This window comes from Thalassophryne amazonica, chromosome 23 (genome assembly GCF_902500255.1).
Source record: "Thalassophryne amazonica chromosome 23, fThaAma1.1, whole genome shotgun sequence".
Lineage (NCBI taxonomy): Eukaryota > Metazoa > Chordata > Actinopteri > Batrachoidiformes > Batrachoididae > Thalassophryne > Thalassophryne amazonica.
In genome coordinates, this window is record NC_047125.1 from 4,928,486 (window position 1) to 4,943,522 (window position 15,037).

A 15,037-nucleotide genomic window follows, 5' to 3' on the forward strand; every position below is an offset into this window, starting at 1 on the left:
GTTAACAGGACCAATTTTATTCACTTTATACATGCTTTCCTTAGGCAGTATTATTAGACGGTATTCCTTAAATTTTCATTGTTACGCAGATGATACCCAGCTTTATCTATCCATGAAGCCAGAGGATACACACCAATTAGCTAAACTGCAGGATTGTCTTACAGACATAAAGACATGGATGACCTCTAATTTCCTGCTTTTAAACTCAGATAAAACTGAAGTTATTGTACTTGGCCCCACAAATCTTAGAAGCATGGTGTCTAACCAGATCGTTACTCTGGATGGCATTTCCCTGATCTCTAGTAATACTGTGAGAAATCTTGGCGTCATTTTTGATCAGGATATGTCATTCAAAGCGCATATTAAACAAATATGTAGGACTGCCTTTTTGCATTTACGCAATATCTCTAAAATCAGAAAGGTCTTGTCTCAGAGTGATGCTGAAAAACTAATTCATGCATTTATTTCCTCTAGGCTGGACTATTGTAATTCATTATTATCAGGTTGTCCTAAAAGTTCCCTAAAAAGCCTTCAGTTGGTTCAGAATGCTGCAGCTAGAGTACTGACGGGGACTAGCAGGAGAGAGCATATCTCACCCGTGTTGGCCTCTCTTCATTGGCTTCCTGTTAATTCTAGAATAGAATTTAAAATTCTTCTTCTTACTTATAAGGTTTTGAATAATCAGGTCCCATCTTATCTTAGGGACCTCGTAGTACCATATTACCCCATTAGAGCGCTTCGCTCTCAGACTGCGGGCTTACTTGTAGTTCCTAGGGTTTGTAAGAGTAGAATGGGAGGCAGAGCCTTCAGCTTTCAGGCTCCTCTCCTGTGGAACCAGCTCCCAATTCGGATCAGGGAGACAGACACCCTCTCTACTTTTAAGATTAGGCTTAAAACTTTCCTTTTCGCTAAGGCTTATAGTTAGGGCTGGATCAGGTGACCCTGGACCATCCCTTGGTTATGCTGCTTTAGACGTAGATTGTGGGGGGTTCCCATGATGCACTGTTTCTTTCTCTTTTTGCTCCGTATGCATCACTCTGTATTTAATCATTAGTGATCGATCTCTGCCCCCCTTCACGGCATGTCTTTTCCTGGTTCTTTCCCTCAGCCCCAACCAGTCTCAGCAGAAGACTGCCCCTCCCTGAGCCTGGTTCTGCTGGAGGTTTCTTCCTGTTAAAAGGGAGTTTTTCCTTCCCACTGTTGCCAAGTGCTTGCTCATAGGGGGTCGTTTTGACCGTTGGGGTTTTTCATAATTATTGTATGGCCTTGCCTTACAATATGGAGCGCCTTGGGGCAACTGTTTGTTGTGATTTGGCGCTATATAAGAAAAAAGTTGATTGATTGAGTTGATTGAACAGAGGTGCAAACAGGGACACAGACAAACAGGCCAGAACGTTCAGACATCCAGAGGATTGTGGGAGGAGAAAACGGTGGTTCAGAGAACCAACAGGAGACACTCGAGTCACAGGAAAACACTGGGAAGCACAAAGGAGCGCATTTGTCGCCATCACTTCAAAGGTCTCTTATCTGTCACATGTCATTCTTTTGTGGAATTAATTTTATTTCTTGTGAATAATGGACGCCATTCATGAACATGCCCACTTTCAGCCAGCAGATGGAGCCAAATGTAACAAAAACAATCAAACTGTTGGCCTCCAAGATTTTGTGGTTTTCCATCACTGTTGGACTGAATCCAGCTGGACTCACCATCAGATATGTGCAGATTTGTCCAAATTCTAAAGACCATCAGTTTGTCAGGTCACAGATCAGGAAGGGTTTTCAGGTATTTGTGTGGAGCTTCCACATCCAAAACCATCACGGATTTTGAAGCATCGGACAAAATTTCATCTGTGACAAGAACTGTTGACACTGCACAGTCGAGCTGCTCTGTGCCTGATCTGGTCAGATCTCAGACCCTCAGCAGAGCGGGTCCGGATTAGATGAAGACCAGGATCTGTGTGTGTTTCTCCAGGTTACACTGGCGTTACATCAGGAAGGGCATCCAGTGTAAAACTTGTGCCAAATCCCAGAGCAGATCTTAAATGGATCAGCTGTGGTGACCATGAACATCCAGGAGCAGACCAAAGATCAACAACAGGACTGTTGATGCTGTTACAGTTCTGTGGGCGGTTGTGACAAAGTTTTTCAATATTAAATTCAAATGTCCACAAAATCCACAGTCTGCATCAGATTCAGATCAAAGTTTGTCAGGTGATAGTGAGTGTCAGTCTGCACATCACTTTCAAATATGAGTGATTGAGGCACGTTTGATTAAGATATAATGTAAAATATACGTGAAATTGGGTTTTGAATATTTTAATGGCCACAAAATCTGTAATATGGATCAGATCCAAATCAAACTTTGTCAAATATGAAAAGAAATTTGACCTTTTTGACAGAGTTATGAATTCTTGAATATTCACTCAATGTTAAAGGATAGGGAATTTTCCAAGATTTTTCCTGACTTTGACCTTGAAAACTGAATCTGTTCTTCTATCAGGATACGAATCTTCAGTCACAAATTCATAATGAGATATGACAAATTGTGGGCTCCAGGCTGTTCACAAGCAAACAAACAAAAACAAACAAACGGGGGTGAAAACATAACCTTCACCAACAAAGGTTTTGACGTTATGTTTAGGATGTCAATTTGGGATAAAGGCAAAGAAAAAAAAAAAAAAAAAGATGAAAATATGCAAAAACAAAACAAAAAAAAACAACAAAAAAAACAACAACAACAAAAACATACATTTAACTGAAGTCTTAAAAAGTTCAGTTACACACAACACCACACTTCATGCAGATATTGAAATAAAATTTATAAAAGCAGTATAAAGCACACACGGGTGCTGGTGAGAAATTTTTTTTTTTTTTTTTTTGGCATTTGACGGATTGCGCGGTGAAGCGGTACAACATGAGCACCGAAGGCACAAAGTCTCTTTGGGGATACGGCGTCATTTGATTTAAACAGCGATTTGCTGTGAAGTCACTAATTCTGATCAAAATCTATCTTTCTAACGTTAATCGGCAGCGAGTCGCACCGTGTTTGGAGCTGTGCAGTCTTACAGAACAGAGGTTATCTTTATTATTATTATTATTACCATTTCATTTACCTTCGTCAGTGCAGCTCACGCCAGAGAACCATCGCGTAAAACTCCGGTGTGGAACAGAGGACGATTCTCCCAACAAGACAAGAGTGTCAGTCAGTGACTTTAATCTGCACAAAGTTGACTCATGATTGACAAATTTAAAGGCTTTGAGGGAAGCAAACTGAAGGACTCATAAGGGAATCGTTAAGCAAAAAGGCTACTGATGTCGGTGGATCGAATCATTTCTTAACCAGACACTGAAATGTGTTCGGCTTCACATGTCGATCACAAAGGTTTTTTTTTTCCTCTTGTCTCCATTCCACTTTATTATAAAACAATGTCTTATTCATTATATCAATTGTAGTGTGTTTAACTTTGATTACAACGGAGAAAATAAATTTCAAATTCCGTACTAAAACGCATGTGGTGCACGAAGCTGATGTCTTGACTCTGTGCTCAAACCACACGTGTCAAACTGCTTCACTAGAGCCGAGCTTAAATTTCTGACCAATCACAGCTTGTGTAATTTGTTTGTCCGCTTCGGTTTCATTCAGGAAATGGCGCTCATCCCTTTCGTTTTATATATAAAAATATATTTTTAAAAACAGAAATAACGGAATATTAATTTTGACTTTTATGGAGCAGAGGGATGCTGTCCTTTAAAAAGAGGAGGATGATCCATGGACCAGTCACTGTTCAGGGACACACAGCCTGGTCCAAGTACAGACGAGTCTAGACTCTGATGGATCCTGACAGAAAAACAGCACAGAAACAGAATTAAAGATAAGAAAAAATGATCATCAATAATGTTTGAAAGGACAAATAACTAAATATCTTTACAACAGATTACAGTTTACTTTACTGTCCATCATATAAATACCTCCGTTTAAAATCAAGGCCAATTCAGGGACACACAGCTGGGTTCAGGTCCAGATGAGTCTGGACTCTGATGGATCCTGACAGAAAAACAGCACAAACACAATTAAAGATCAGAAAACAAGATAATCAATTTCACTGGTCAACACATTTTCTTGCAGAGTTTTTCAACAGATTTTGGGTCATTTGGGGGCACTGAATCCAAATCTGGTGTTAGTTTTTGAAATATGAAGACATATTTCTCGTGTCAAGCATTGACGCAGAAGCTGCAGTCTCGCACGTCTTTGGCACCATAAACGATATCACGGCTCTTGTTCACATTTTGTGAACCTGGTTTAAAACTGTGCTTTTGAAGCTGCTTTTATGCAATTAGGATTGAGGAAATCTGAGCTCAGATTCACAAAATAACACTAAAACAGTTCATGAAAGAAAAAATTTTTTTTTTTTTTTTTGACCAGTGTAATCTCATATTTGGTGTCAAATATTTCCCAGAATGCACACCATTTCTTGACTATATGACATCATATTAAATGGCAGGTATTCAGCTGTGATTCTTTACATTCTGTTAAATTTGTTTCTTCACTCATGATGATTTGATGAGTCCAGTCTCACTTTTTTTAAGATACTGTCACAAAGTGTATTACATTTTCATCACACGTTCCCTCCTCCCTGACTACTTTTAACCCTCACCCCAATTTGCCCACTGTGTCACCCCAAATTTATTGATACCATCACGTGAATACAGTACATTTTCATGGTATCATGAAAATATTGTATGTTGTGGCATGATCACGAACTAATGGATTAAATCACTTTTTATGATGTCATCAAGAACTTGGTGTGAGATCGGGTTGGACACACGGGTCAAATCATGAGGGACAAATTAGAAAATACTGATCAGAAAGGAAAAGTGATAATGGACTAGAAACTTGGATCTCTGGGTAATTTCAGCTCTCTATCCTCAGTACTTACTGATGTACAACAATGAACCATTTGTTTGGGTTCAGTGGTTAAAACTGGTATTTTCAGTTAAATTTTCAGGAAAATGTTTGAATAAAAAATTGGGGTGCATCTTACGGCAAGCCATTTTTCCGTGAAATGCATCCCCTCCTATCTCCCCCTGGAAGGTGTCACGTTGATGAAATTTGCTGTATCTATCAATATCTGTGCTATGAATGTACTCTTAAAAGCATTTCATGGTAAGACTAACAGAAGGATATTTTTTAGGGGGGTGCATTTTACGGCAAGCCATTTTAACACGAAATGCGTCCCCTCCTGTCTCCCCCCTGGAAGGTGTCACATTGATGAAATTTGCTGTATCTATCAATATCTGTGCTATGAATATACTCTTAAAAGCATTTCATGCTAAGACTAACAGAAGGATATTTTTTAGGGAGGTGCATCTTACGGCAAGCCAGTTTGCCACAAAATGCACCCCCTCCTATCTCCCCCCTGGAAGGTGTCACGTTGATGAAATTTGCTGTATCTATCAATATCTGTGCTATGGATGTACTCTTAAAAGCATTTCATGCTAAGACTAACAGAAGTATATTTTTTAGGGGGGTGCATCTTAAGGCAAGCCAGTTTGCCACGAAATGCATCCACTCCTATCTCCCCCCTGGAAGGTGTCACATTGATTAAATTTGCTGTATCTATCAATATCTGTGCTATGAATGTACTCTTAAAAGCATTTCATGGTAAGACTAACAGAAGGATATTTTTTAGGGGGGTGCATCTTACGGCAAGCCAGTTTGCCACAAAATGCACCCCGTCCTATCTCCCCCCTGGAAGGTGTCACATTGATGAAATTTGCTGTATCTATCAATATCTGTGCTATGAATGTACTCTTAAAAGCATTCCACACTGTGATGAACAGAAGGATATTTTTTAGAGGGGTGCATCTTACGGAAAGCCAGTTTGCCACGAAATGCACCCCCTCCTATCTCCCCCCTGGAAGGTGTCACGTTGATTAAATTTGCTGTATCTATCAATATCTGTGCTATGAATGTACTCTTAAAAGCATTTCATGGTAAGACTAACAGAAGGGTAATTTTTAGGGGGGTGCATCTTACGGCAAGCCAGTTTGCCACGAAATGCATCCCTTCCTATCTCCCCCCTGGAAGGTGTCACGTTGATGAAATTTGCTGTATCTATCAATATCTGTGCTATGAATGTACTCTTAAAAGCATTCCACACTGGGACGAACAGAAGGATATTTTTTAGGGGGGTGCATTTACGGCAAGCCATTTTTCCACGAAATGCATCCCCTCCTGTCTCCCCCTGGAAGGTGTCACGTTGATGAAATTTGCTGTATCTATCAATATCTGTGCTATGAATGTACTCTTAAAAGCATTTCATGGTAAGACTAACAGAAGGATATTTTTTAGGGAGGTGCATTTTACGGCAAGCCATTTTTCCACGAAATGCATCCCCTCCTGTCTCCCCGCTGGAAGGTGTCACGTTGATGAAATTTGCTGTATCTATCAATATCTGTGCTATGAATGTACTCTTAAAAGCATTTCATGCTAACACTAACAGAAGGATATTTTTTAGGGAGGTGCATCTTACGGCAAGCCAGTTTGCCACAAAATGCACCCCCTCCTATCTTTCCCCTGGAAGGTGTCACGGTGATTAAATTTGCTGTATCTATCAATGTCTGTGCTATGAATATACTCTTAAAAGCATTTCATGCTAAGACTAACAGAAGGATATTTTTTAGGGGGGGTGCATTTATGGCAAGCCATTTTTCCATGAAATGCATCCCCTCCTATCTCCCCCCTGGAAGGTGTCACATTGATGAAATTTGCTGTATCTATCAATATATGTGCTATGAATGTACTCTTAAAAGAATTTCATGCTAAGACTAACAGAAGGATATTTTTTAGGGGGGTGCATCTTACGGCAAGCCAGTGTGCCACGAAATGCACCCCCTCCTACCTTCCCCCTGGAAGGTGTCACGTTGATGAAATTTGCTGTATCTATCAATATCTGTGCTATGAATGTACTCTTAAAAGCATTTCATGCTAAGACTAACAGAAGGATATTTTTTAGGGGGGTGCATTTTACGGCAAGCCATTTTTCCACGAAATGCACCCCCTCCTACCTTCCCCCTGGAAGGTGTCACGTTGATGAAATTTGCTGTATCTATCAATATCTGTGCTATAAATGTACTCTTAAAAGCATTCCACACTGTGATGAACAGAAGGATATTTTTTAGAGGGGTGCATCTTACGGAAAGCCAGTTTGCCACGAAATGCACCCCCTCCTATCTCCCCCCTGGAAGGTGTCACATTGATTAAATTTGCTGTATCTATCAATATCTGTGCTATGAATGTACTCTTAAAAGAATTTCATGGTAAGACTAACAGAAGGATATTTTTTAGGGGGGTGCATTTTACAGCAAGCCATTTTTCCACGAAATACATCCCCTCCTATCTCCCCCCTCGAAGGTGTCACGTTGATGAAATTTGCTGTATCTATCAATATCTGTGCTATGAATGTACTCTTAAAAGCATTCCACACTGGGACGAACATAAGGATATTTTTTAGGGGGGTGCATTTACGGCAAGCCATTTTTCCACGAAATGCATCCCCTCCTGTCTCCCCCTGGAAGGTGTCACGTTGATGAAATTTGCTGTATCTATCAATATCTGTGCTATGAATGTACTCTTAAAAGCATTTCATGGTAAGACTAACAGAAGGATATTTTTTAGGGAGGTGCATTTTACGGCAAGCCATTTTTCCACGAAATGCATCCCCTCCTGTCTCCCCCTGGAAGGTGTCACGTTGATGAAATTTGCTGTATCTATCAATATCTGTGCTATGAATGTACTCTTTAAAGCATTTCATGCTAAGACTAACAGAAGGATATTTTTTAGGGAGGCACATCTTACGGCAAGCCAGTTTGCCACGAAATGCACCCCCTCCTATCTCCCCCCTGGAAGGTGTCATGTTGATGAAATCTGCTGTATCTATCAATATCTGTGCTATGAATGTACTCTTAAAAGCATTTCATGCTAAGACTAACAGAAGGCTATTTTTTAGGGGGGTGCATTTTACGGCAAGCCATTTTTCCACGAAATGCACCCCCTCCTATCTCCCCCCTGGAAGGTGTCACATTGATGAAATTTGCTGTATCTATCAATATATGTGCTATGAATGTACTCTTAAAAGAATTTCATGCTAAGACTAACAGAAGGATATTTTTTAGGGGGGTGCATTTTACAGCAAGCCATTTTTCCACAAAATACATCCCCTCCTATCTCCCCCCTCGAAGGTGTCACGTTGATGAAATTTGCTGTATCTATCAATATCTGTGCTATGAATGTACTCTTAAAAGCATTCCACACTGGGACGAACATAAGGATATTTTTTAGGGGGGGGCATTTACGGCAAGCCATTTTTCCATGAAATGCATCCCCTCCTGTCTCCCCCTGGAAGGTGTCACGTTGATGAAATTTGCTGTATCTATCAATATCTGTGCTATAAATGTACTCTTAAAAGCATTTCATGGTAAGACTAACAGAAGGATATTTTTTAGGGAGGTGCATTTTACGGCAAGCCATTTTTCCACGAAATGCATCCCCTCCTGTCTCCCCCCTGGAAGGTGTCACGTTGATGAAATTTGCTGTATCTATCAATATCTGTGCTATGAATGTACTCTTAAAAGCATTTCATGCTAACACTAACAGAAGGATATTTTTTAGGGAGGTGCATCTTACGGCAAGCCAGTTTGCCACAAAATGCACCCCCTCCTATCTTTCCCCTGGAAGGTGTCACGTTGATTAAATTTGCTGTATCTATCAATATCTGTGCTATGAATATACTCTTAAAAGCATTTCATGCTAAGACTAACAGAAGGATATTTTTTAGGGGGGGTGCATTTATGGCAAGCCATTTTTCCATGAAATGCATCCCCTCCTATCTCCCCCCTGGAAGGTGTCACATTGATGAAATTTGCTGTATCTATCAATATATGTGCTATGAATGTACTCTTAAAAGAATTTCATGCTAAGACTAACAGAAGGATATTTTTTAGGGGGGTGCATCTTACGGCAAGCCAGTGTGCCACGAAATGCACCCCCTCCTACCTTCCCCCTGGAAGGTGTCACGTTGATGACATTTGCTGTATCTATCAATATCTGTGCTATGAATGTACTCTTAAAAGCATTTCATGCTAAGACTAACAGAAGGATATTTGTTAGGGGGGTGCATTTTACGGCAAGCCATTTTTCCACGAAATGCACCCCCTCCTACCTTCCCCCTGGAAGGTGTCACGTTGATGAAATTTGCTGTATCTATCAATATCTGTGCTATAAATGTACTCTTAAAAGCATTCCACACTGTGATGAACAGAAGGATATTTTTTAGAGGGGTGCATCTTACGGAAAGCCAGTTTGCCACGAAATGCACCCCCTCCTATCTCCCCCCTGGAAGGTGTCACATTGATTAAATTTGCTGTATCTATCAATATCTGTGCTATGAATGTACTCTTAAAAATATTTCATGGTAAGACTAACAGAAGGATATTTTTTAGGGGGGTGCATTTTACAGCAAGCCATTTTTCCACGAAATACATCCCCTCCTATCTCCCCCCTCGAAGGTGTCACGTTGATGAAATTTGCTGTATCTATCAATATCTGTGCTATGAATGTACTCTTAAAAGCATTCCACACTGGGACGAACATAAGGATATTTTTTAGGGGGGTGCATTTACGGCAAGCCATTTTTCCACGAAATGCATCCCCTCCTGTCTCCCCCTGGAAGGTGTCACGTTGATGAAATTTGCTGTATCTATCAATATCTGTGCTATGAATGTACTCTTAAAAGAATTTCATGGTAAGACTAACAGAAGGATATTTTTTAGGGAGGTGCATTTTACGGCAAGCCATTTTTCCACGAAATGCATCCCCTCCTGTCTCCCCCCTGGAAGGTGTCACGTTGATGAAATTTGCTGTATCTATCAATATCTGTGCTATGAATGTACTCTTTAAAGCATTTCATGCTAAGACTAACAGAAGGATATTTTTTAGGGAGGCGCATCTTACGGCAAGCCAGTTTGCCACGAAATGCACCCCCTCCTATCTCCCCCCTGGAAGGTGTCATGTTGATGAAATCTGCTGTATCTATCAATATCTGTGCTATGAATGTACTCTTAAAAGCATTTCATGCTAAGACTAACAGAAGGCTATTTTTTAGGGGGGTGCATTTTATGGCAAGCCATTTTTCCACGAAATGCACCCCCTCCTATCTCCCCCCTGGAAGGTGTCACGTTGATGAAATTTGCTGTATCTATCAATATCTGTGCTATAAATGTACTCTTAAAAGCATTCCACACTGTGATGAACAGAAGGATATTTTTTAGAGGGGTGCATCTTACGGAAAGCCAGTTTGCCACGAAATGCACCCCCTCCTATCTCCCCCCTGGAAGGTGTCACGTTGATTAAATTTGCTGTATCTATCAATATCTGTGCTATGAATGTACTCTTAAAAGCATTTCATGGTAAGACTAACAGAAGGATATTTTTTAGGGGGGTGCATTTTACAGCAAGCCATTTTTCCACGAAATACATCCCCTCCTATCTCCCCCCTCGAAGGTGTCACGTTGATGAAATTTGCTGTATCTATCAATATCTGTGCTATGAATGTACTCTTAAAAGCATTCCACACTGGGACGAACATAAGGATATTTTTTAGGGGGGGGCATTTACGGCAAGCCATTTTTCCACGAAATGCATCCCCTCCTGTCTCCCCCTGGAAGGTGTCACGTTGATGAAATTTGCTGTATCTATCAATATCTGTGCTATGAATGTACTCTTAAAAGCATTTCATGGTAAGACTAACAGAAGGATATTTTTTAGGGGGGTGCATTTTACAGCAAGCCATTTTTCCACGAAATGCATCCCCTCCTGTCTCCCCCCTGGAAGGTGTCACGTTGATGAAATTTGCTGTATCTATCAATATCTGTGCTATGAATGTACTCTTTAAAGCATTTCATGCTAAGACTAACAGAAGGATATTTTTTAGGGAGGCGCATCTTACGGCAAGCCAGTTTGCCACGAAATGCACCCCCTCCTATCTCCCCCCTGGAAGGTGTCATGTTGATGAAATCTGCTGTATCTATCAATATCTGTGCTATGAATGTACTCTTAAAAGCATTTCATGCTAAGACTAACAGAAGGCTATTTTTTAGGGGGGTGCATTTTATGGCAAGCCATTTTTCCACGAAATGCACCCCCTCCTATCTCCCCCCTGGAAGGTGTCACATTGATGAAATTTGCTGTATCTATCAATATCTGTGCTATAAATGTACTCTTAAAAGCATTCCACACTGTGATGAACAGAAGGATATTTTTTAGAGGGGTGCATCTTACGGCAAGCCAGTTTGCCACGAAATGCACCCCCTCCTATCTCCCCCCTGGAAGGTGTCACGTTGATTAAATTTGCTGTATCTATCAATATCTGTGCTATGAATGTACTCTTAAAAGCATTTCATGGTAAGACTAACAGAAGGATATTTTTTAGGGGGGTGCATTTTACAGCAAGCCATTTTTCCACGAAATACATCCCCTCCTATCTCCCCCCTCGAAGGTGTCACGTTGATGAAATTTGCTGTATCTATCAATATCTGTGCTATGAATGTACTCTTAAAAGCATTTCATGCTAACACTAACAGAAGGATATTTTTTAGGGAGGTGCATCTTACGGCAAGCCAGTTTGCCACAAAATGCACCCCCTCCTATCTTTCCCCTGGAAGGTGTCACGTTGATTAAATTTGCTGTATCTATCAATATCTGTGCTATGAATATACTCTTAAAAGCATTTCATGCTAAGACTAACAGAAGGATATTTTTTAGGGGGGGTGCATTTATGGCAAGCCATTTTTCCATGAAATGCATCCCCTCCTATCTCCCCCCTGGAAGGTGTCACATTGATGAAATTTGCTGTATCTATCAATATATGTGCTATGAATGTACTCTTAAAAGAATTTCATGCTAAGACTAACAGAAGGATATTTTTTAGGGGGGTGCATCTTACGGCAAGCCAGTGTGCCACGAAATGCACCCCCTCCTACCTTCCCCCTGGAAGGTGTCACGTTGATGACATTTGCTGTATCTATCAATATCTGTGCTATGAATGTACTCTTAAAAGCATTTCATGCTAAGACTAACAGAAGGATATTTGTTAGGGGGGTGCATTTTACGGCAAGCCATTTTTCCACGAAATGCACCCCCTCCTACCTTCCCCCTGGAAGGTGTCACGTTGATGAAATTTGCTGTATCTATCAATATCTGTGCTATAAATGTACTCTTAAAAGCATTCCACACTGTGATGAACAGAAGGATATTTTTTAGAGGGGTGCATCTTACGGAAAGCCAGTTTGCCACGAAATGCACCCCCTCCTATCTCCCCCCTGGAAGGTGTCACATTGATTAAATTTGCTGTATCTATCAATATCTGTGCTATGAATGTACTCTTAAAAATATTTCATGGTAAGACTAACAGAAGGATATTTTTTAGGGGGGTGCATTTTACAGCAAGCCATTTTTCCACGAAATACATCCCCTCCTATCTCCCCCCTCGAAGGTGTCACGTTGATGAAATTTGCTGTATCTATCAATATCTGTGCTATGAATGTACTCTTAAAAGCATTCCACACTGGGACGAACATAAGGATATTTTTTAGGGGGGTGCATTTACGGCAAGCCATTTTTCCACGAAATGCATCCCCTCCTGTCTCCCCCTGGAAGGTGTCACGTTGATGAAATTTGCTGTATCTATCAATATCTGTGCTATGAATGTACTCTTAAAAGAATTTCATGGTAAGACTAACAGAAGGATATTTTTTAGGGAGGTGCATTTTACGGCAAGCCATTTTTCCACGAAATGCATCCCCTCCTGTCTCCCCCCTGGAAGGTGTCACGTTGATGAAATTTGCTGTATCTATCAATATCTGTGCTATGAATGTACTCTTTAAAGCATTTCATGCTAAGACTAACAGAAGGATATTTTTTAGGGAGGCGCATCTTACGGCAAGCCAGTTTGCCACGAAATGCACCCCCTCCTATCTCCCCCCTGGAAGGTGTCATGTTGATGAAATCTGCTGTATCTATCAATATCTGTGCTATGAATGTACTCTTAAAAGCATTTCATGCTAAGACTAACAGAAGGCTATTTTTTAGGGGGGTGCATTTTATGGCAAGCCATTTTTCCACGAAATGCACCCCCTCCTATCTCCCCCCTGGAAGGTGTCACATTGATGAAATTTGCTGTATCTATCAATATCTGTGCTATAAATGTACTCTTAAAAGCATTCCACACTGTGATGAACAGAAGGATATTTTTTAGAGGGGTGCATCTTACGGAAAGCCAGTTTGCCACGAAATGCACCCCCTCCTATCTCCCCCCTGGAAGGTGTCACGTTGATTAAATTTGCTGTATCTATCAATATCTGTGCTATGAATGTACTCTTAAAAGCATTTCATGGTAAGACTAACAGAAGGATATTTTTTAGGGGGGTGCATTTTACAGCAAGCCATTTTTCCACGAAATACATCCCCTCCTATCTCCCCCCTCGAAGGTGTCACGTTGATGAAATTTGCTGTATCTATCAATATCTGTGCTATGAATGTACTCTTAAAAGCATTCCACACTGGGACGAACATAAGGATATTTTTTAGGGGGGGGCATTTACGGCAAGCCATTTTTCCACGAAATGCATCCCCTCCTGTCTCCCCCTGGAAGGTGTCACGTTGATGAAATTTGCTGTATCTATCAATATCTGTGCTATGAATGTACTCTTAAAAGCATTTCATGGTAAGACTAACAGAAGGATATTTTTTAGGGGGGTGCATTTTACAGCAAGCCATTTTTCCACGAAATGCATCCCCTCCTGTCTCCCCCCTGGAAGGTGTCACGTTGATGAAATTTGCTGTATCTATCAATATCTGTGCTATGAATGTACTCTTTAAAGCATTTCATGCTAAGACTAACAGAAGGATATTTTTTAGGGAGGCGCATCTTACGGCAAGCCAGTTTGCCACGAAATGCACCCCCTCCTATCTCCCCCCTGGAAGGTGTCATGTTGATGAAATCTGCTGTATCTATCAATATCTGTGCTATGAATGTACTCTTAAAAGCATTTCATGCTAAGACTAACAGAAGGCTATTTTTTAGGGGGGTGCATTTTATGGCAAGCCATTTTTCCACGAAATGCACCCCCTCCTATCTCCCCCCTGGAAGGTGTCACATTGATGAAATTTGCTGTATCTATCAATATCTGTGCTATAAATGTACTCTTAAAAGCATTCCACACTGTGATGAACAGAAGGATATTTTTTAGAGGGGTGCATCTTACGGCAAGCCAGTTTGCCACGAAATGCACCCCCTCCTATCTCCCCCCTGGAAGGTGTCACGTTGATTAAATTTGCTGTATCTATCAATATCTGTGCTATGAATGTACTCTTAAAAGCATTTCATGGTAAGACTAACAGAAGGATATTTTTTAGGGGGGTGCATTTTACAGCAAGCCATTTTTCCACGAAATACATCCCCTCCTATCTCCCCCCTCGAAGGTGTCACGTTGATGAAATTTGCTGTATCTATCAATATCTGTGCTATGAATGTACTCTTAAAAGCATTTCATGCTAACACTAACAGAAGGATATTTTTTAGGGAGGTGCATCTTACGGCAAGCCAGTTTGCCACAAAATGCACCCCCTCCTATCTTTCCCCTGGAAGGTGTCACGTTGATTAAATTTGCTGTATCTATCAATATCTGTGCTATGAATATACTCTTAAAAGCATTTCATGCTAAGACTAACAGAAGGATATTTTTTAGGGGGGGTGCATTTATGGCAAGCCATTTTTCCATGAAATGCATCCCCTCCTATCTCCCCCCTGGAAGGTGTCACATTGATGAAATTTGCTGTATCTATCAATATATGTGCTATGAATGTACTCTTAAAAGAATTTCATGCTAAGACTAACAGAAGGATATTTTTTAGGGGGGTGCATCTTACGGCAAGCCAGTGTGCCACGAAATGCACCCCCTCCTACCTTCCCCCTGGAAG

The 15,037-nt window shown here is 40.8% G+C and overlaps 1 protein-coding gene and 1 long non-coding RNA gene across 2 annotated transcripts in view; one reads left to right on the forward strand and one right to left on the reverse strand.

Moving 5' to 3' along the window:
• LOC117504818 overlaps positions 1 to 15,037 on the forward strand; it is a 3,434,143-nt gene that overhangs the window by 2,453,105 nt on the left and 966,001 nt on the right. The gene's annotated exons all lie outside the window — the stretch shown is intronic.
• Positions 1 to 15,037, reverse strand: part of LOC117504886 — a 370,101-nt gene that overhangs the window by 131,569 nt on the left and 223,495 nt on the right. The window lies entirely within an intron of this gene.